Source organism: Phyllostomus hastatus, unplaced genomic scaffold (assembly GCF_019186645.2).
Source record: "Phyllostomus hastatus isolate PE091 unplaced genomic scaffold, TTU_PhHast_1.1 phas_contig_38, whole genome shotgun sequence".
In the NCBI taxonomy this organism is placed as follows: Eukaryota; Metazoa; Chordata; class Mammalia; order Chiroptera; family Phyllostomidae; genus Phyllostomus; species Phyllostomus hastatus.
In genome coordinates this window covers 32,006,178-32,030,512 of record NW_025333869.1, presented here as the reverse complement: position 1 = coordinate 32,030,512, position 24,335 = coordinate 32,006,178, and the positions used below count along the sequence as shown (strand labels likewise).

The following is a 24,335-nucleotide window of genomic DNA, read 5'->3' as shown; positions in this document are numbered from 1 at the left end:
GGGGTAGGGGAGCAATCACGTGGATGGTCTCAGAGACGATTCATTCATGAACATGAATGAACATCAATGAACAACATAAGGAAATATTTATACAAAGCTCAAAAACATGAGAATTAAACATTATTAAGGATACATCAGGAATGGCGAAATATGCCCTTGGAGGAAAGAGAAAAAACTGCAATGAAAGGAGTACAATTTTGTTGGTGATACTGTATTTCATAAGATAGGTAATGGGTACTGGGGTGTTCTTATTTTTAAAACCAAACTAACTATTCTTAAACTCTTATTTATGCAGGATATAGTTAATGTGGGGGCAGGGAGGGGAGACCATGAAATAGAAATGGGTTAGGCCAGTGAAATAACAATGTATCAAAAATAGCTAAAAAAACACAATATTTTCTGACCTCCACATACACTTTTCTATGACCTTATATTTAAGATTGTTATGAGGTAGATTGGCCCAGAGGTCCCTGGGAGATAGGGGAGACTAAGGAAGAAGAGAACCCCCCACTTCTGCAAAAAGTGGGGGAGGCAAGCAGCAGGGGAGTGATGCTGACAGAGGAGAAGGCACAGTACTTAAGGCACACTGTATAACAAAAGCAGGTTAAAGCAGTCCCTGTCTTCCTGAAGGGAGGGACTACAGAAGGAGGCTGCTGCCTGGGACAAACTGTAAACAAAGACAATGTGACTTTGAGAAATGCCAGAGTCAAAGACACTGGGAGCTGATAAAAATGGAGAAAGTGAGGCAGTGTAGGGAAAGCTGGACACTCCACTGGCTTCCTGTGCACTGAGATTTAGAGAGGGCCTTTTTAAAGAAAAGACACAGAAAGTCTCTCTTTCCCTCTCTCTCTCTCTCTCTGTTCAGTGCTTGGTCCAGAGAAGTCACTCTCTGGTACAGGGGCTCTGGGTACAAGACTTTGGAGCTTGCTGCAATCTCGCTCTGGGCTTTTGGCATTTGGATGTTCTGGGCCTAAGGCTCAAATAAGAGTCCACATGGGACCAGGCAGATGCTGGGCCCACCAAGGGCTTTGACCCCATATGGATGGGAACCCACCCCTGGAGGCAGAGTCCCACAATGGGACATGGTTTGTGGATGACTACATGGAGACTGAGAGCAGCAGAACCCAGATTCTGAAGGAGAGAGCTGCTGCGAGAGGATGACAACTCTGAAACCCAAGGTGCACATTCCAGAAGGGATGGAGATCTGTTTGCATGACTGGCTTAAGGACAGATAAGGAAATGGGGAACTTGTGGGCAAGGTTTCGGCTTGTTGTCTTTTGGGAAGCAAGATAAGTTCTGGGAGTCAAGGGAGACAAGGGCTCAGCAGGAGTGCTCTTAGCCCCTCCCAAGGTTGGAACCCTGTTAATAAAAACCAGTTTCCTTCAACACAAATTGTTGGATCATATAGAAGGGTGACAAGCAGCCAAGCCCAGTTTGCAGTTACAAAATTACTAACGTGTCTGAAATCAATAAAGGAGTGGTCTGATGAAGCCATACAAAATGTTTAGTGTTAGCTGGCTCTTATGAAAACCTGCTGTTATTTTGTGTTTTCCTAAATAAGAAGAGAAGGCACTAAAAAAACCTGTCAGATTTGCCAATTAGACTAATTAAAAAGACACAGAGGCTTTAAAATTTATGTTGAATTTTCCTCCAAAACCCACCTGGCTTATGTATATTTGATTTGTACTGAATTGATATGTGACATTTCTATCATGTTTAAGTCCTCAAGGTTTCTACATAACTTAATTCCAAATAAAATTTCTTTTAAGTCAATGATTCTCACAGCTAACTGCAAGTTACAATCATTTGTATAGCTCTTAACTTGATCCTCCAGTCTAATTTCAGATTATTTAAAGCAGAACCACTGAGGGCTAGACCCAAACATCAATGTCCAAGGATGTTTTTATAGATAAAGTTTATTGTAAGACCATCATTTTAATTCCTTTACATGTTGTCTATAGTTGCAACAGAGACCATGTGGCCAGTAAAGCCTAAAATATCTATTATCTGGCCCTATACTGAAAAAGTTTGCCAACTCAATTGCACTAAGGCAAGCACAGGTATCTCAGAAAATTTCATGGTGTAAAAACAACCATATACCAGCTTTATTCTTACATTTTTTGTCTAAACTTTTTCTCACCCTTATATACAAGATTAAGAAACGTGAATGATGAGAAATATGACTGTAACTAAACTTATTAGTTTAGTTAGACCCTGGCTGATGTGGCTCAGAAGACTGAGTGCTGGCCTGCAAACCAAAGGGTCACCAGTTCGATTCCTAGTCAGGCACATGCCTAGGTTGCAGGCCAGGTTCCCAGTAGGGGGCATTCGAGAGGCAACCACACATTAATGTTTCTCTTCCTCTCTTTCTCCCTCCCTTCCCCTCTCTCTAAAAATAAATAAAATCTTTAAAAAAGAGAGAGAAATAAGACTTTCTCTTTTTTTAGCTTCTCTTGAAAGACTGAATGATAATGGAGAGAATTACTTAACAAGATCCTGGTTTCTCTTGCAACACAATAGCTTAACTTGCCTGCTTTTATGTGCACCTTTGTACTGTCAGCTCCATAGATGTTATCCCTATGGGCGATATTAGTACCTGCAGAGAAATGACACCTGGGTCTCTTGTTTGCAAGACCTTCTCTCATCAGTCCAAGGTTAGACCCTGTCCAGCCATGTGGGGGTGTTGGTTTACGAGTGCTGCAGCAATGGGCATAATGAATCATTTACCTAGTGGACACAAAAGACATACCACACGAAGTAACTTTAATAACTGACTTAAATGGCTAACAACTAACAAGTGTCTTTTAGAGAGATACCCAAGGTTGAAAGGGTATATTTTCTTAACCATTTTCTGTAGATGATGAAAAGTTAGGATTTGCCCTCTTCAAGTCTACTCCTTTCAAATAGTTGTATACAAAAAGAAATTTTCCCACTCTCCAACCCTGTCCCCATTAAAACAGAAACAGTGATTTATGTCCCACTCCTCAATACATGTAAAATTTGTACAAAAATATATTCTATGAAAATGACTGGTAATCTCTAGACTTAATAACTGCAAGATGTCTTAAGATGTGAATCCCATCCTTTGTGTTCTGGGGTTTTATTCCCTTCAAACTAATCTATCTTTACAGTTCAAATGAAAGACAGAGAGAGTGACAGACAGACATATAGACCTACATATATACAGGATGAGAAAGTAGTAGAGGAATAAAGAAAAAGCATTCCAGGCTGATTCAGTGACTGGGATAGAAGCAGAGACAAAGAATATAAAAAATTACAATTAACTTCAGTAAATTACGAGCTGATAATGCTCAACTGCCAAGGGTTTTTGGTGATTTCATTAGTCTTTCTATTGTCATTAATACAGTATAAACATATGCACAATATGTAAGCATAATGATTATACACATTATATATACTGACTTGGGGAAAATATTTGCAAGTCACATCTGAAAAAAGATTTATATCCAATGTTTTTAAAAAAACTCTAGTAAAAATGTTTAATGGACAAATGATTTGAACAGAGACTTCTCCAAAGAAAACACATAGTAAATGAGCTCATGAATAGACTGCAACACCCATTACTATAAGGAAAAAAAAATTAAGCCATAATGATATACCACTAGACTTAAGATGTCTAAAATAAATTTAAAAAACCAACTCTGACAATACCAAGTAAAGAGAAAGTAACTAGAACTCTCAAACATTTCAGGTAGGAAATCAACAAAGAAGAGCTACTCTGGACAACAGTTTGTCAGTTATTTATGAAATTAAACATCATCTTACCATATGACTCAGAAATCTTCCTCTGAGTTATTTGCCCAAGGGAATAAAAATTTAGATTCATACAAAAGCCACGTATATGAATTTTTAGAAGCATTATTCATAATCACCCCAAACTAGAAACGTTATCTTTCAATGGGTGAATGCATAAACAAATGTGATACACCCATACACTGAACTACTTCCTCATTAATAAATGCAACAAACTACTGAAACTATGTGAAACAGCAGGGCCAAATTTCAAAAGCATTATGCTAAATTTTTTAAAAAGCCAGTCTCAAAAGGTTATATAACTGCATTTAGATTATATGACATTCTGCAAAATGCAAAAACTATTTACAAAGAAGAGGTCAGTAGTAAGAGAAAAACTTGACTAAGGGGGAAGCAAAGACATTTTCCAGAGTAAGGGAACCATTCTGTAGCCTTATTGTGGCAGTGGTTATATGAGTCTGTGAATTTGCCAAAACATATGAATCTGTGTGTGAAAAAAAACACATTTTACTATATATGTCTTAAAAATACTTTTTTCAGAAATTGTACTCAAGTATTTACAAAACTAATCTATTTACTTTTACATAAAGGAGATAGAAAATAAAAAAGTACATACAGACTAAAACAAAATGGACCCAACTCTAATGGCAGTTATTCTGATAAAATATTAAGAATGACTTATTTTACTCCTTACAACTTTGTGTCTTTCAAAAATCCTAAAGTGGACATTAATTACTTTTATAATCAGGAAATAAATGTCATTTTTGAAAAGTAAGTTTAGATACCACTTACAAAATTTCTTTGAGTAGCAGATATATAACTAAAAATAAAGTCATGGAAAGGGAAAATAAAAGAGAAATCAAATAAAGAGGAGGCATAAAAGCATGAAGTTTCTTCATATTTCCTTCTATTTTGGTACTATTTTTAATAACCTCAAGGTATCAACCAGTATCACAGAATATATTATCTCTTCCCTTTCATACCATAATTTAGCTTAATTAAAATGCTGTTTTAAAAACTAGTTTAAACTCCATTTTCTAGTGAGGACTTCAGTTTTAAGGAAAAGAGGGAGTACAAAAATTTCAGGATTTAGGTGCTCATGCATGATGACATACCAACAATATTTTCACACCAAAAGTAAAATTGGCCCCTGAAGGTAACATTTGCAATAAACTTTTAAAATAAAGGGAATGGTATAAAGGTTACACACACACACACACACACACACACACACACACACACAATTATATAACTTTTATTCAATCTCTGATTTAAGCTTTTTACATATATTAACATTCAATCAGAAACAAAGGAGATAGGTTTTCTTAATTGTAGTTAAGAAAGACATAGAGGTCAACGACTAAAGAAATGCTTAAAAATTTTTTAAGGATTATACATTCAAATGGTTCCCAAAATACATAAAAGAAAATATATATATATATATAAAAGAAAATTCATAGAAAATTCCATCCCTTTTCTCCCTTTCCTGTATCTATCCTTCAAACACATACCCCAATCTGAAACACAAACAGTGAAGGTAACTACAATTACTGGTTTCTCAGGCATCCTTGTCAAGTCCTTTTACATGTCTATAAGTAGATACAAACATGTACATTAATTTTTCTCAACTATTTTAAATGTTTTTTTTTACAAAAAGTAGAAAACTATATGTAGAACTCTACATCTTTCTATGATCACTTAATGAGATACTGCAATACTATATTTAATTATTAAAATGTCAAATATAAAGCTAAATAAAAGCCCCACAATGAAATGTTATGAACACATTCACAGATTTAGGTTTCAAAGCTGTCAGCAACACTGATGTAAAATTGTATTAAGAACATGTTAATGATTTATACAACTGTAAGTGAGAAGGGAGACTTACTGAGAGTTAGTTGAGGTTGCTTGCCTATCTCCAGTAAAACATAAACCTCAGCGAGATCCCAAAAAGCCTCTTTAATGTATGAGCACTCCAAGGTTTAGCCTGCCTATAATTAACAGGCAAGTGAAGAAGTTACCTAATTTAAATAAGGGACCTACATTTTCAACACAGCAGCATTTTTAGGTGGAGTGGCTAAAAACATACAACTGAATGGAGAAAATACACTTCATAAGTGAACAATACCATACCAATTCTCACTTCTTTATGGCATAAAGTAGCTTAAAAAGCACTAGAAACACCCAAATAAGAAAACTGAGAAACTGCCATGTACTTTTTCTTATGCTTGCAAATTCAATCAGGGGATGGAAACAGAAAACATTATTCTATTCTCTAAGCTAAAATTAAGCCTGAAATCTCATCACTTTCAACTTTATGACTTCTTGTAACATTTTTTTCAATTTGGAAATTATATATGTTAATAAGGGTTAGATTAAAAATAAATATTTAAAGGTTTACCAAAAAATTTAAGCTCTAAAACAAGTATCATTCATTTTTAAGCAAAGCAACCTAAGGATTGCTTACCAATGATAACAATGTTAAGAAAGCATCACAATGTCATCGAAGTACCAAAAAGTCTTGGTAGCTGAGCAAAAGGCATATCCTAAGCATGTGTCATTAGATCAACCATGAGAATTCCTAAGTGTCATTTCTTCAGGCCATGAGACTATGAAGACCCATCAGAGCATGGGTCTTTGAACTAAGACTAGCCCAGAGCACACAACATGACTAATAAGAAGCTTGATATAATCCACAGGTGTGATACATTTCTACAAATAGTTTACCAGGTCAGGATAGCCTAGGCTTTAATCCATACCTACCAATCACAAGCTGTAGGATCCATAATTGCTTATTACCTTGTAAGCTTAAGTTATCTCGCCTGCAAAATGTAGATGATAAGGATGTTATGAAGACTGAATTAGATGATACAAAGGTGATTTATGTAGTACATGGTATGGAGCAAAAAGTTACCAATAATGTTTTCGTGTTTTTATATACTGTATGTCAATGATGTTCAAGATGCTCTAGTACTGTGGAAAGGGAAATAAAAAATCAGTTCATGTCCTCGAAGAAATATAGAGAAGGCAGACAACTATAACTCAAGGATTCATGTAATGTTAATTTTTTTAAATAAAAACTGTCATACTTACAGATTCTCTTATTGCAATCAATAGAATTCTTGAAATGAAGAAGGTATATGAGTTACTCTGGATTTGTAGAAATTTAATAAGCAAAGATAGATAAAGGGGTTTTACAGGTGAGGAAAAAGCATAAATGAACAAACAGATGTATAAAAATATATAGTAGTTCTGAAAATGATAAGTAGTTAAGTATTGAGAGGAGTATAGTGCATTGTGGGAGATACAAGGGAAGGATAATACATTTAGTAAGGTCCTAAACTCAGTAAAAGGATAATTCACAGATTTCAAGAAGTAACAACTGATGGTACATAAAGAGTTTCTAAATAAGCATATTATTTAACAGTTTAGGGTTTTTATAACCCTTAACATTCTGCTCTGCAAAAGTAAAATAAAAAACCTGGCTTATAATTGAAAAGGAAAGCACATTACTTCTATATCATAAGCATCATACAATGTCATAAAAAATTTCTACCTATGAAATTATAGGTAGAAAATATTTCTCCATTTGTTTCAATAAAATTTCAGAAAAAAATACTTAATATTTTTTGTAACTTTGAAAAGTACATACTAAATGCTTTTCTAGGTTTCTCCTTCATACGAATTAAAACTTTGTTACCTAATCTAATCTACTGACTTGAAAATCATTCTACCATGTTACTTATGATTAATAAATGACAACTGTTAACAACTTTTTTCATTTTTCAAAGTCAATGAAGTTCTATATGAATAAATGCATTTCAAACTTACAACCAATTATAATCCACATGAAAAATTCCAATACATATATGAATTGAATTAGCACAACACTAATTTTGAGTGCAAGTCTTAGAAAGTATTAAGTTCACTTCTAAATCATCATATTAAAAAATAGGAACTGCAGAGGAACTCTTACCTTGAGAGCACTTGCTGAATGGGGGCAAGTTGGAGTTGAGGTTCATAGAGATTTGAGGGAAACAATAACAGAACACAAAAGAATCTGCTCAAAGCCAGTAGACTCACAAGAGACTGATTCCTCTGAACCCTAAAACTACAAAGGACTTACTAACCACACACTGAGATAAGAGGAAAAATACCCAACTCTCTTTACTACTGTGTGTCTGCGAAGAAAGTTGGGTTGGTATGGAACAAAAGTAGCTTTAAAACAGTGTCTTTAGAGTTGTAACCACAAACCAGCCTTCATATGGATTCATTCACATCACCTTAGTGATATAAAAACTAACATCCAAGCTTTGAATTTAAAGTGGCCTAAGAGGATCATGATGGTGCCATCAAATCCTCTCTAGAGAAAATCTACCTTCATTCCAGGTCTCAAAATATTCTCATAAAACTCCCCCAATCATCTCAGTTGGAAAAGGTGTGTGTAGGAAGAAGGGTAAAGATGAATTAAATACAAGAAAACAAGGTAGCATGAAGGAAAACCAGCAGAGACAGCAAAATTTAAAATGAGAAGATAGACTACTACAGAATTATGAATATCATATGTTTAAAGAAGTAAAAGACACATTTAGAAATGTGAAGACAACAATTTTTTAAAATGAGTAAGCAAAACTGGAAAAGAACCAAATAGAACTTCTAGGTACAAAAGAGATTAAATGAAAATTTTTGGAAAAGCAATGGATAAAGATTTATTAGATACCACTGAAAATAACAAGTAAACTGGAAGTCAGCTCATAGGACAGAGACCAAGAAATAAAACAGTAAAGAATACACAAATACGCAGTAGAATGTGATGAAGTTCACCTTAAGTCTAATTCAGAGTTCCACTAATGGAGGAAAGAGTTCTGATACTGAACAAAAACCACCATTACCCTGTTTCCATGGGATACAGTTTAGTAAAAAAGGCTGACAATCATCAAATAATCACATAAAACATATAAAATTATACCTGTGGTAAATGAAATTAGGAGAACTTACTAATAAGTACTTCCCTCAATTTAGACCATAGGTTTCAAAAGCTCCTCCATGAAGACATGAAGTAATATTTGAATATGAATTGAGTTAAGTAGGGAAGTGTTTTAAGCAGAGAGAACAGTATGTGCAATGGTATGAGGCAGGAGAAAATACTGTTTTCCAAGAACTCAAAGAGAATTATAGAGATGGGCTATGAAAAATAATGGGGCAGCAAGGGCAGGGGTAGTTCCTAACACTCAAAGAGCATGATCATGCAGTCTGTTAAATAATTTGGTTTTCCCTAAGTTAATGAAAAGATACAGAAGAATTTTAAGCAAACAAGGCATAAAATTAGATTTTGATTTAGAAAACATTAATAATAATTGACTGCTTCTTTTTGAGAATCAAAAAAACATTGGGACTGTTCTTTCTAAATTCTAAAATCTAAATTCTAAATTCTTTCTAAATCCACTACTGAATTAACATTTTTATAGTAATCACAACTACAACAAAGGACTTAAGAAGGTCATTAATCAATTGCCCCAGCAGTGAAGAACTCCCCTAAATTACTAAGTGAGAGATAAGAAAAATGTTGTCACCAGATATCTTTTTGTTTTCTCGTATATCAATAAAACGATATTTAACATTTTTAATTTTCTTGACCTAAAACCCCTTCATGCTTTTTTCACTGTTTTGATATCTTTGCTCTATTTAATTTTTAAACTTCTGATAGTATTATATTATTTACTGTGTTTAGCTGAATCTTCTTATTAACCATTTTTAAATTTAACCAATATTTTTCATTTTTGTAGTTTTTATGTATTGTTTTAGGTCTCTGGATTGAATAATAGTATGTTTTTATTTTACACCATTGGGACAAACATGCTAAAAATTTTTATATAAACTTGTATGTTTCACCTTTTCCTCTAGTTTTAAAAATAACTTTACAATTTTAGTTATCTTGTCATTTACTTTCTTTTACCTTAATTGTTCAAAGTATTTTTCTATTCCAATCTTCAATTTCTTTAGTTTATTCTATAATGTTTATCATTTTCTAATCTTTTAGTTGTTTAATCAATAACCTTTATATTCATTTTAAAATTCCAATCTCATTAAAAGTAAATGCCTTCCAGCATTTTGTTGAGAAAAATAGGTATTATGTTTAAAAAACAAGGCAAGTATTTCTCTAATTTTTCTCATGTGTTGACCTATGTTTTTATTTTAAACACGGATGAGCAGGAAATTGAAAAAAAAAAAGTTACTTAATTTTCCCTAACAGTAACATCTTGTGAAACTAGAGGACAATGTCAAAACCAGGAAATTGATTGGCACAAACTACAAATCCCATTTCACCGGCTTCATATGCACTCATATCTGTGTATGTGTGTATGTGTGTGTGTGATCTATTCAATTTTATCATGTGTGTAGATTCATGTAACTATCACCACAACTATGATAAAGAATTGTTCCATCACTATAAAGATGCCTAGTGCCCTCACACCATTTATAAAACCTTGAAACTGAGCCTAAACTGATTTATATAAGAAAGGGTATAGACTTACTATTAGAAGAGAAAGTTTCAGGCAGTTTTGTAGAAGAGGAAAGACAGATAAAAGATTGAGAAGTAGGCCACAAAGATTTTATGAGAAATAGCTGTGTGAGAGTAGCTCTTGGTTGGGGAAAAAGGCGTGAAAAGAAGATTCTGTATTTTTGTTCTGTGTTCTGTGATGTCTTCTCTACTATAAAAGGCAGGCAGCCTCAGCTTTATTTGGACTATACAATGATGAAGTTTCAAAACTAGCTGATTTAAAGCCCAATAAAACCCTAATTTGGCTGAAAAGGCAGTCTACATACATCACTACTTTTCTGAAATATAATTCATCTGGTACTCCAAAATTACTCACATATACTTCAAATACACTACATTTAATTAAGGACTGCTTGTACTCCTATGAGGAAAGAAAAACTAAGCTTAAATATCATTTGTTTTGCATTTAAAATTGTAACGGTGTTAGAGTTACAGAATCTACGTAACAGTACATTGTAGTGCTGCATCATGGTAACAAAAGGGTTGCAAACAATTTCATTCAAACCCTTACATATCACAACTACATACATAGTACTGACCATTATACTTTGTCGATTACAAAAAAGAAAATAAAACCTTTATCTGCACATAACAGCATATGGCAGAGATTTCTTGACATTACTCACGAAAAAGTGGGAGATAAATTTAAAATGCTAAAAATATTTCTAAATCTCTAATTATTTCTTGACCAGGACAAGCTAGACCTCCTTTCTTCATTGAAGGTAAATTACTTTTATATGCTTTAACTCCAAACCCTCCTGGAACAACAGAAAAGACTTTGGAAATCATTCTCACATTCCTTAGAATCCCTAGGGGAGCCCCAAGATTAGCACAATCATCTTTGGGTTTAACCAGTTTAAAAGATACTACAATGGTTTGGATAGGTATATTTCATAGTCCATACATTTACTTCAACTTTATAAGTGTAAGACATTAAAATGACACTTAACTCACAAAACAGTAAATGCATATCATGTTATGCAAATGCATATCATGATATGCTATATAATGTACTCCCATATATACTGTGAACCCATGTTTTTGGTTCAAACTTTCAGAAAAAAAAATCTTCAGTTTTAATTTTTTAATTCAATTATTTATTTATTTATATTTAGAGACTTGTTTTTTGTTTTATAAAAGAATTTTTTATTTTTGAACGTACAGATATCATTATTGCTTTTAGAGTTACACTTTTAATGCATAAGCATAAATAAAAGAATTAAAAACATTTATATAGATACAGAATTAGTACTACTACTACCCATGTGTAATGCATAACCTTATTTTTTCCCTAAAAAATTCGGCAAAAAGGTGTGCATTATACACAGCAAAATATGGTAAGTTTTCTATTTATTTTTAAAACAAGACTTTTGGGAAATATTTACATGTTTACCAAGAAGGGAAGAAGAAAAGTGGGTGGGAAAGTCTAAAAAGACATGTAACAACCTGTTAATTAGGGATACCTATGGAAAATACATGGAAGAGAATGAGAGAGAACGATCACTTGTAATCTTTTAAAATTAACAATTATTTAAATTTTTTAATACAGAGTTGCTTCTGTCCTCAGTAAGTTATACTTAACTATACCATATCTTAGCTCTAGTCAAAAATAGGGATAATGAAAGTATCAACCTCAAAGGGATCTGATGTAAAACACAGAAAAATGGCTGGAACTTGGTAAGCCTTCAAAATTTAAATAATGTTACATTATTCATATTATTTAGCACACGTAATAAAGTAATAAAAACATTTTTTCAAATGATAACTATAAAGATACTTTAAAACAGTATCAAGAGATGTGTATTTATTTTTAACAGAACTCTTCAGTTAACAAACTGTGCATCAGACATCCAGAACCATTACTGATGGAGTCACCGTAGTTGCATAATACTTAGCACATATAGTAAATGTTAAAAAGATATTTATTGAATAAAAGAAATTATCATGCAACACACATATAATGCTGCTGCAGTTATCTGTAACCATTTATAAATTAAAAGAGAGAAGTATATAAAAAGACCTTACATTTTCAATTTAAAGTTTTTATTTATTTATTTTTAGAGAGAGGGGAAGAAAGAGAAAGAGGAGAGAAACATTGATGTGTGAGAGAAACATCAACTGGTTGCCTCTAGCACATGCCCCTACCAGGGACTGGGCCCACAATTCAGGCATGTGACCTGATGTGGAATCTAACCAGCAACCTTCACTCTGGTCAGGGTGAGAACTTACTTACATAAGGAAGTATATGTAGACCCGGTTAGCAAAAACAATACCAAAGCAGGACTGTCCCCTGACAAGCTGAAAAATAATTCTCATATTACAACATGTGGTAGATATAGCTACCACATTTCTAGACAGAAAAAAAACAGAATCAACACTCTCCACAGGGCCATCCATGGTATGGAACTGCAGCTGTACTGGGTTCAGTTCTAAAAGTAAAAGTTACCATTGAGTTTAGAAACCCTGAATCCATTTCCTAGGAGTTGACTCACTGCATAAAGAAATGCCCAATTTTTAAAATAAGCTAACCATACAATCTCTGATTATTGTTATTTATAATAGCTAAAGAGAAAGTAAGGGAGAGTGTTGGTGCAGATCCTGATGCTGGACCAAGTTTTGGTTTTGGTCAGACAACAGCTATAGTCACTATCCATAGATCTGCTTCTATACGGAAAAATTATGCTGAAAAAACAGATAAAGATTTGTAAAAGAATGGGGAAACCAAAAAGAACAGCCAAGACACTTCTCCTGCTAGGTACAAAGCTTTACATGGTTATTAAGAACCACTGGCATCAAAACAAAAATCTTATTGCAACACTCTCAGAGGCTGGATGCAAGGCCCTGTTGGGAACATAACATTAAAGGATCCTAAACAAATCTGCTTTATTCACTCTAGTTTAGGGAAACTTTAAAACCAGGAAGCAAAGATGACTGCGAGAAACCTAACCACAAATTGCCTGAGTTGGTGGTTTGCACAATATAATCAAGATATGGCCAGATGAGAAGGTCTGGATTCCTGGGCCAAGTAAGTGGTAGCTGGAGTCCAAAAATCATATACATACATATAAGTAGGTAAAATAGGGCAGAAAAAAGATGTTTCTGGGACTCTGTGTAATGGGAGCCCCACGCATTAAGAAAATAAATCTATTGTTGAAGACCTAATGGAGGCTACAGTTAGACTGAGGGGATCTAGGAATGTAAGGGTTTATGAAATTAAGGTAACAAATTTTGATAAAATTGGAATATTTAAACAGATTTTAAATAAAATGGTGGCATCTCCTCTGCCTCAATGTATATTATGAAGATATTTATTATGTCTGGGGAAGGTTTCTCCTACTTAGTATTATAAAACCTTAGGCACATAAAGACACTTTAAGGAAATATTGATTGGACATGCTAAATGAGAACCAATGAGAATACTCTAAACCACACAAATTAATTTCAAACAGAAATAAAATAAAAAAGAAGCTGGACAAATTCTTTGTACAATAGCCCTGTGAATGGGACTTTAAAATGCAGTATCCTTTGATATTGCACTTATTTTTCAGGCTACATTACTATAAAAGATACCACTTTGGATCAAGGCATGAAACCTATTGGGTTATTGGACTTATGTGCTATACAACTCTCTGCAGATTGATCACTAAGTAACTTGATAATCAAATGCTTTAAAGGGCCTCTATTTATAATGAAGAAAACACAGAAATGGCATGCCTGACATGCCATAATGTGCTATACTCAAATACCTATCACTTCTGTTTTTGTGGCTAGAAAGCTATTAAACAGAATTTTTAAAAAATGGGGTTTTCAGGGAATTAAGGCAGTAGGCATCACATGGTGGGCCCAAAACTACCTTAAAAAACAAAAACTTCCTTCATGAGACAAGGAAGGATAGAGGAGGCCTTACGTCACTTTCTAAATTGCATCTAGGTGTGACTATAACTTACCTAGAATTAGTCATAAAATTGGGGTACAAAAGATGTATACTAACTGTACTTCATTAGTACACAATGAATGCCATTGGCATACAATGGTAATAATATGCATGGTGGATTAAACAACACTGGCAGACAAGACAGAAAAGGGATTTAAGGGAGATTAGTGCTGATCTAGACACTGGGACAAACTAAATTCACTACTCACTTTTAGTGAGTAGTAACGTTCAGAAGAAAAAGACTTATTAACTAGAATGACCGAATTAGAACAAGTTCTCTTTCAGGTCATGCTAAGTCATGTAAATCTATGAACAAAGAGTAATTCATACAGAATTAAAAATATACTTTAAATAATCTTCATTATATTTTACTTTCTCATTTGTATTAGGTTTTAATTCTTTGTATTATTAAGGAGAGATATTAAAAGGCTGTATTAACAAACAAAAAGTAGCTATAAAAATATATCCTAAAATAATCTAACCTACTTCCTTTGAAAAAACTATTTCCAAAATTAAAAAAATGATATAAAGTTATTACATTAAAATTTCCAATTTCTTGGAAAATCATAGTTGTTTTGATTAAAGACAAATTATAGTCAGGGCATAATCCCACCATTCTAAAAAATAATTTCAATTACTTTATAATATTTTCCAATTACATAATTTTGATACTGCCTACTATAGTCAAGATTTATGTTTTTTACTTGAATTTTATTTGTCCATATTTCCCTAAAGTATTAATAGTTATCATTTTAAAGCTGCATATTTCAGAATATTAAATCAATAACATTCATAAACTGTTGAACGTCAGAGTTGTTTCTGTTTTTTTCTTCAGCAGGATTGTAATAAACATCTTTGTGTATGTAACATTATGTATTTCATTTTTATATCTGCAGTCCTGCCATACTTTCTGGCTCATATAAGTTGTCTGATAAACATTAACTGAACTGAATATAACTTCTACTTTTCAAGAACTGTTTGTTCAGGATCATTTCCTAAAAGTAAATTAATGAATCAAAGTGTACGAAATTCCTTATGGTTGTTAAAACATAATACTTTCCCAAATAATGATGTCATTTTATGATGCACAAGGAATGAATGCAAGGTCCTGGCCAACTTGTTCAGTTGGTTAGAGTGTTTTCCAACATGCCAAGGTTGCAGCTTTAATACCTGGTCAAGGAACATACAAGAATCAACCACTGAATGCATAAATAGGTAGAACAACAGATTAATGTTTCTCTCTCCCTTCCTCTCTCTAAAATAAATTTAAAAATTGTTAAAGTTTAATAAAAAAAGAGAAATAAATGAATGCATATTCATACATTGCAGTCTTTCCCAGTATTAGATTTTATCATTTTAAAATTTTAACACTTTCTATATATAATTTGACCTCATACAGTACTTAATCTTGCAGAGAAGTAATAATGCTGACATTAATATTGTAGTAATATGGTCCTTGCTACCATTTCATTAATTATGAAAGTATAAAAACTAATCATTCTAATTCTGGAGACAATTTTAAGTATGTAAAAAAACCTCTTTATTGCAAAGAGTTTTGAATGTGGCATGTCTTCACATTTTAGTGAAATCTGGTTGAGGTCATAATGTAAACCAAGTATGGCAATATAATAGCCAGACATAAATAAATGCAATTTTGTCCCAAAGAGCAGTGAATTCTATCCTACTTTAAGAGGGTTTCTTTCAGAATGGAGAACAACTAAAAACTACTTTCACTAGACAAAAAAAATTTTAAAGAAATATTTTGATAAAGGTTTACATGTTTATGATCTGATGGTAATTCCTGGCCAAACAAGGATAACAAATCTATGGAAAAAAAAAGTTGCACTAAGAAGAAGGAAAAGTCTGAGGTTCCTAAAACTCACTACATAAATTCAGATAAATTATTGTAGATTAGCATATTTAGTTGACAATGAAGATGTAAGTTTTCTCCTTCTACCCTGTGACAATTTAAGGAAACACATTTGTATCTAATTAGAGTGAGGGCAATTATTATAAGCATTTTCATTATATGTTTTGACTACTTGCCATGTTTAAAATTGGTAACTTTTACTGATTTTAATACTTTTACCACAACTGGCTGTTTGTTTTACTGCCCTCTGATCTTAGCATAAAGTAATAACCAGGAAACTTGAAATAATTCCCAGTAGGGTTCTTTTTCACTATCTGAGGTAGAATAAATTCATCACTTTAAAATAAGCAATTAATCACTATCTAAGATGCGCTAAGGCAGTATGCTAGACTCCTAGGAATGATACAGAAATGACTACAACATGATTCCTGTCCTCAAAGAACTTACAATCTAGTAGGGAAAGACAGACATGCAAACAAATAGAACTAATACAAAGCAGAATGTGCTAGTTGTTAAAACAGAGGTACAAACATAGTTCTACAGGAGCACAGGATGGTGAGATTAATTCTGGTTGGGGTGATCTGGAAGATGGGCCAGCAGAGAAGTAGTAGAAAACTCTGCCCCTTAGAAAATGCAGCAGTTGTTACAGCCCAGCTGGGTTAGGGTCGAAGCCCCACTCCCCACAGAAGGTTTTCCTAAAGGAGATGGAGCCAGGGCCCTAACCCAGTTAGGTAGGTGATTCGTTGATTTCATTTATGAGTGCCAACACTTTCTTTCCCTGGTGCAAATAAATGTGATATCACGAATATTTTACTTTATTTAAAAAATAAAATTTAACAATATATTAAGTAACTTTCATAAAAATGTAAGTTATCTAGGCCTCCATAATCAGAAAGGCCTCAGGTGTTACCCTGATCATACAGGACCAAACAAACAAATTACAGACACCACTTCAGCATGTTGCATGTGAGGTGCTCCAATAAATGTTTTGCTATTGATATCCTGTGAAGAAAAATAAAGAGACGATGCCAGAGAAGTAACCTGTGTATTATATACTATCCCATATTTTGCTAAAGTTTTATTTATTTTTAAATTAAAACAATGAACTTTAGAATGGGTTAACAAGATAACAGGATGTTTTGGTCTTGTCATTGTTTCAAGAACCAGCAGGTATACTGTCAGTTTCTACTGATTTCTTACAATAAGTAGACAAAATAATATAACAGAACCAATAAGTATATTTAATAGGTACCATGAGAGGGCTAAAACAACTAGAAAGAGGATAATAAATATAAACATATGCTTAAATACAAAAGAACATGAAAGCAAGTATTATACACAGAATTAAAAACATTAAATTTGTAGAGAAGTGAAGAGTATTAGTTTATATAGCATTTCATTCTATTGCCACCTAGTATAGATTCCTAAAATTTCTCAAATTTATAGACATTTTGCTATATATGAATATAAAAATTCTGAATTTCCTAACTGCTGCTTGTATATTGCCTTAAATAAGCCTCATTGTAATGAACAGATAGGAAAATAATAGAATCTCAGACATGCACTATACATAAATGAACATTTGCAAAGTTCTTATAAATCTTAATATGATTGTTTTTAAAAGATTACCAAGTGCTCTTATTTCACTTATTAATTCTATTAATTTATACCACCACTTGAAACAAAGAAAGAAAACAGGAAGGGAGGAAAACACAGCCTGATTGTCTGCATTAAGGAATATATCCCATCATACAGAGTTTCTTTAAATATAAACATATAATTCAAAAAGACTTGGTATCATAAAGTTAGCTAAGCAAATCATGAAATGAGTATGACATAAGGTTATTTATAATAGCTGTAATATAAAGAAAGCTTGTAACAAATATTAGAAAAACACAAAACTCTAATAAGTAATTTAAAGAAGACAATTACAAAAAATGTAACTTGCTAATAAATGTTAAAAAGTATTAATCACATTAAAGAAATGCAAATTAAAACCATGAAACAGTACTTTAAAATATCAAATTAGCATATCTAAAAATGGTGTAATATTCAACTGAATTCTGCACTCTTAAGTTGCAAAAATTCTCCTTTTACATGTTTGTTTGGGTTTTAAAACAAGATGGTATGAAAGTAAACAATCAAAGCTTACAGGAAGGGCGTCTGGTCAGGGAAGGGAGATGGGGTGTTAGGTTTGGGGGTTGAGATGAAAAAACTCATACATGAATGGGCACAACAGCAGTAAGTAGTACAATGTTCAAATAATTTATGGAGTATCAGGAGATTTTTAGATTTTTGTTATTTTCAAGTTCGTGTAGATTCTAAATTTTAGAAGCAATTAGACATTGAGAGATTTATCACAATATCACAGTTATTTCTAATCACAAAAATCTAAAAACAACTATATATTAAATATTAAGGAAATGGAACATGACATGATCAAGTATTATGCAGCCATTAAAAATTATTACCTGTGAAGAGACATGCATAGCATAAAATATTAAGTAAAATGAAGTATGATCTAAATTTTTAATGTAGTCTTACTTAAAACTATGATTAAAACAAAACTGAAATTTGTATCATGTTGCTTTGCTTTATTAGTTTTCGTATTTATTTGCATGTATCTATAATCTTCAGTGTTTTCTATATATAAGATCATAACAGCTGAAAACAAGTAATTTTACTTCTCCTTTACAATTCAAACGCATTTTTTTTCTCTTTCTTGTCTAACTTCTCTGGCTACAAATTTCAATACTATCTTAAATAGAATATCATCCTTGTTTTGTTTCTGATCTTAGTGGAAAAGCTTCTAGTCTTTCACTATTGGGTATGATGTTAACTAAGCAGAAGAATAAAAAATCAATACAAAAGTCAGATGTATTTTACACTCTAATAACGAGCAATCTAATAAACTGATTCCATTTATAGTAACATCAAAAGAAATAAATTACTTAGGAATTAACTATGGAAGTGAAAGACTTGTAAAGTGAAAACTACAAAATACTGCTGGAAAACTTTAAAGAAATAAATGCAAAGACATTCTATATTTATGGATTCGAAAGAGTAATATTGTTAACATGTGAATACTACCCAAAGTCATCTACTAAAGATTCAATGCAAACCCTATTAACATCCCAACAACATTTCCTGAAGAAATGAATACATCCCAAAACTCATATGGACTTTCAAGGGACACAAGATAGTCAAAATAATCTTGAAATAGAACCAAGTTGAAGGACTCACACTTCCTGATTTCAAATGTACCATATAAAGTAATCAAAACTACAGTAATCAAAACAGTGTGGTACTGGCCAAAGACATTTACACTAATGAAACAGAATAAGAGCCCAGGAGTAAATTCTTACTTTATATATATATTCAAATAATTTTTAGCAAGAGTGTCAAGCCAATCAATGAAGGAGAGTCTTTTCTTCAACAAATGGTGATGAGAAAACTGGATATCCACAAAAGCAAACAAAAGAAGTTGGACCCTTGCCTAAAATCATAAACAAAAATTACCTCAATACGGATCAAAGGCCTACATTCAAAACCTAAATCAACAAAACTCTTAGAAAAAAAAACATACAATAAAAGCTTCATGACATTCAATTTAGCAATGATTTTTTAAATAAGATACGAAAGGAACAAGTAATAAAAGAAAAATAAACAAATTTGACTTCATGAATATTTTAAATATTTGTATATCAAAAGATACTGTCAATGGAGTAAAAAGGCAACCCACAGAATGGAAGAAAATGTTTGCAAATTTCATCTAATAAGGGATTAATATAGAGAAAACTTCTAAAACTCAGTAACACATAATGAAACAACCCAATTCAAAAATAAGCACAGGACTTGAATAGACATTTCTCCAAAAGAAGATACACAAATGGCCTATAAGCACATGAAAAGATGTTCAACATCACCAATCATTAGGGAAATGCAAATCAAAACCACTAGGACATACCATCTCATTCCCATTAGGATGGCTATTATTAAAACTAAAAATAACAAGTGTTGCTGAGAATATAAAATAGAACTGCTGTGAAAAACAGTATGGAAATTTCTCCAAAAAAATAAAAAAAGAATTACCATATGATATAGCAATCCACTTCTGGGTTTATGCCCAAGAGAAATTAAAAGCATGATCTAAAACATAAATGTACACTCATGTGCACAGCAGAATAGTCAGGAAGGGGAAGCAACATAAGTGTTCATCAACAGACAAATGGATAAATACAAAGCAGTATATACCTACAATGGAATATTATTCAGCCTTATAAGGGAACAACATGGCTACAACATGGATGAATCCTGCAGACATTGTGCTAAGTGAAATAAGCCTGTCACAAAAAGACAAATATGTAATGAATGATTTCATTTATATGATTTACCTAAAGCAGTCAAAATCATAGAGACAGAAAGTAAAATAGTGGTTGCTAGGGGCTGAGAAGAGGGGGGAATAAGAACAGAGTTTCAGTTTTGCAAGATGGAATAAATTCTATAAATAGATGATTGTATAGCAATGTGAGTGTACTTAATGTCACTGAACTATGTATGTAAAACTGATTAAAATGGAAAATTTTATATTTTAACACAATTAAATTTTTTTCAATTCTGTGGTAAAAAAAGAAAGCAGAAAAATGTATATTATAAAAATACATCAAAGAAGTTGACTGTTTGGTGGTGGTAAAAGTAGAATGATCATGATTTCTACTTTATACCATTTTCCAAATTTTTTACAATGTGTACTTTTGTGTGCATTAAAAAAATATTTGAAATTTTAGAAGACGTTTAGTTTTGTGAGGTTAAAAGCTTTTCAACAGAAAGACATTTCTAAAATTATAAAAAAATTATTAAACAATATTTCCTATAGAAATTTTCTCCAAAATAAGTCATTTATGAATATCCATTAGGAATTCATCTTGATTTTAATTGTCTCTACGAAAGGGCAAAGGTTTTCTAAAGTTATGTTTTTTCATTAACTAAGTGAGGCATACTTTTTGGTATTACTGATGTTACTGCTTCCTGCTTTTAAGACTTTTCATGCAAAAGTCACATAAATGTCATAATTACAAGTTTTAACCAATTTTTGACTTAAATCAAAAACATGTTAGTCATGGTTTTAAAAACTATATAATTCATAATTCAATATACTCATCACCAAATAACTTTTAAAACTTATCATGGATAAAATCATCTTTATTTTGCTAAAATATTCAAATTATCCTGGCAAAATCATAGCTTATGCTATCATCTTTCATTCCTCCACATTACATTTTTCTTTTAAAAATGCCATTAATTAAATCCACTTCGTCCCTTCTCTTCTTCCCTGTCTGTCCTTTTAAAACATTTCTCTCTTCATACTTTTAAAACATCAACTGAAAAACAAACATTATAATTAATATAATTATTAGCAAGTAAAAACTATCCTTGTAAACAATTAATTTATGTTTAAAAGCTCTGAAAGTAATACCCTGGCAACATGTATACAAAATACCTGAAATAATGTTTCAATGGCTTTCAAAATGTGAAAATTATTTAATATAAACATATACTGTATACCTATTACATGCTAAACACAGCCAGAAAACAGAAATAACAATGGTTAAGCAACTGTGGCTTTTTTCTTAATATAATTAATATTCTTGTTTAGCTATAATGTTTCTTTCTATAAAACTCTTCAAACTGAATTTATTGTAATCTGTAATATTTTCTTAAATGCAACATTTCCTGATATGAAGTTACCTATTATTTAAACACATAATTTCACATTAAATATCTGCTATTATCCACAATCAAAGGAAAATCATATGCTATTAAATGTTCCACGAAAAGTATCTTCTATCTACAAAGTCTTACTCAGCAAAATTGTTTCACACTGTACACAAATCAGTGAACTATCTTTAGAGTCCTTTAATCCAATTTATGTTTCCCCTAAAGAACATAATAAACTATTAGTGGACTAAATATCCTAAAAGTGTACTAACAAAAAGACATAGAAAGCCTTTGCATTCTCTCTCCCTCTTTTAATATGGCAGCCTCAGCAAAAAAAAAAAAAGAATAAAAAGACTATGTGACTAAAAGACTTTCTGAGGATGGAGGGACTAGTAGAGGAAGCACCTATGCCCCTCAGTCAGCTGGTCTCATGAAACACACAACCTCTGGAAGATGTTTCAACTACTTATCACACTAATGATAATGATGGGTATAAGGCACCTCCAAAGGACTGTTCCTTCCTGCCCACTGCTCCACAGGCTGGTCAGGAACCCAATACTGACAGGAGCTATCTTCCCATATTGTCACCCTACACTGCTTTTCTAGAGCACCTGCCATATGAGGTGACAGAAAACTCCATTAAGGAATTCTTTAGGGGATTAAGTATCAGAGTAGTCTGTTTACCAAGTGAACCCAGCAATCCAGAGAGGTTGAAAAGTTCTGGTTACACTGAGTTTGAGGACCTGGATTCCTTGTTCAATGCCCCAAGTGTCAATAAACAGTCTCTAAAATTACAGAATTTGAGTGGACATTGCTGATGAAGCACAGGATAAAGAAAAGGATGATGGTTCCTTTGGATGAGTTAGAAATTGAGATTCTGACAAAACAAATTGACAACTACTCACCTAGCAGAGGTGATGACAGCTCTGGAGACAAGTATCAAGACCATTATGATTCAGACCAATACTGTGATGGGTATCAGGATGGTTATTATTATGACCCAAGGCAGAATATGGACTGATATGGGGGCCATGACCAATCACTATGATAACAGAGGCAGCACAGACTATGATAGAGGCTCTGATTTCAGGATAGGCAGTGGCAGAAAAGCATTTGGTAGTGGGTATTATAGAGATGATGACTACAGAGGAGACAGGGATTGCTATGAAGACAGATATGGCAGACACAATGATTACTCTTAGGAAGATTATACATATAAAGATAGAGGTCCCCCAACAAAGACCCAAACTGAACCTCAAGCCCTAAAGCACTTCTAAGGAAGATGATTCCTCCTCTGCTAGCATTCCTCAGTCTAATGGAGCAGCTCTATTAACTTTGGAGGGGCAAAACACAGCTGCTAGAGAATGAGAAGTAGAGAAGTGGCTACAGAAGGAACAGGAGAAACTGTAGTGTTAGCTGAATGAGTCAAAATAGAATGGTGGACTCAAGAGAGACACCCAAGCTGGCAAAAGTAAATAAACTCAGGAACAGGAATGGGAACAGATAAGGACAGGAAGTGCAACATCACAGGCTGGAATGTCAGCCACAACTGGCAGAAACACACAAAGGAGTGAGTGTGAGAAGTCTTTAGAAAATGAAACACTCATTAAGAAGGAAGACTGTGACTTTTCAACTTTTAAGCCTCCCAAACATGAACAGCCCTTAAAGATAATTCCAGCTCCTCCACCAAAGGAGAACGATTAGGTAAAACAAAGTTCTAACCCTCCTGCTTGATCTCAGAACTTAGACACAGAGCAGCAGTCCCCTACAAGTGGTTAGGGGAAAGCAGTTCCAGCTCAACCATCTGAGGAAGGACCAGCAAGGAAAGCAGATGAAAATAAAGTGGATGGGATGAGTATCCCAAAAGGTCAAAGTGGGAACTCCAGTCATGGCCCAGGAGATGGCAGGAACAGAACCCACTGGAAGGAGTCAGATAGGAAAGATGTAAAAACAATCAAGATTCCCAATCTGCATCTGAGTAAAAGAAACCTAAAGTAAATGAACCCTTCTTTACTTCTGCAAGCAAGTATGCTGTTCTCTCAATTGATGGCAATGATGAAAACGAGGGAGAAGATTATATACAACACACCTCTGCCTCCTGTGCTTTCTTTGAGTCTAGATCCACCCTGGAACATTCAAAAGCAAATGAAACCTCTATCCAGACAAGACAGAATAAAACTCACCATCTCCTGGAGACCTTTCTTAACTTTATAAAAAATAATTATAAAAATAAGATGACATTCTTTTGCATGTTGCTGCAGCCTTTAAATTATTAACTGTCGAACCGCCATTGTAGCCAGCAGGAAAGAAACACCTCTTAACAGAAAAAGTGTATGTTTTCATGACACATGCAGTTGCCTGTGTGATTAGTGTCTAGAGTCTTCCATTTACCCAATTGGCTAGGACAGTGATGCAGTGTTTGAAATCTGGTTGGGCAGCAGGGCAGACAATAATAAGAGTGTGAGATTTCTACCTTT

General features: G+C 33.0%; 1 protein-coding gene and 1 pseudogene across 3 annotated transcripts in view; one reads left to right on the top strand and one right to left on the bottom strand.

The window, feature by feature from the left end:
• The window catches only part of JMJD1C (jumonji domain containing 1C), a 256,582-nt gene that overhangs the window by 158,551 nt on the left and 73,696 nt on the right, over positions 1-24,335 (bottom strand). The gene's annotated exons all lie outside the window — the stretch shown is intronic.
• On the top strand, positions 22,175-24,134 carry LOC123821107 (annotated as a pseudogene).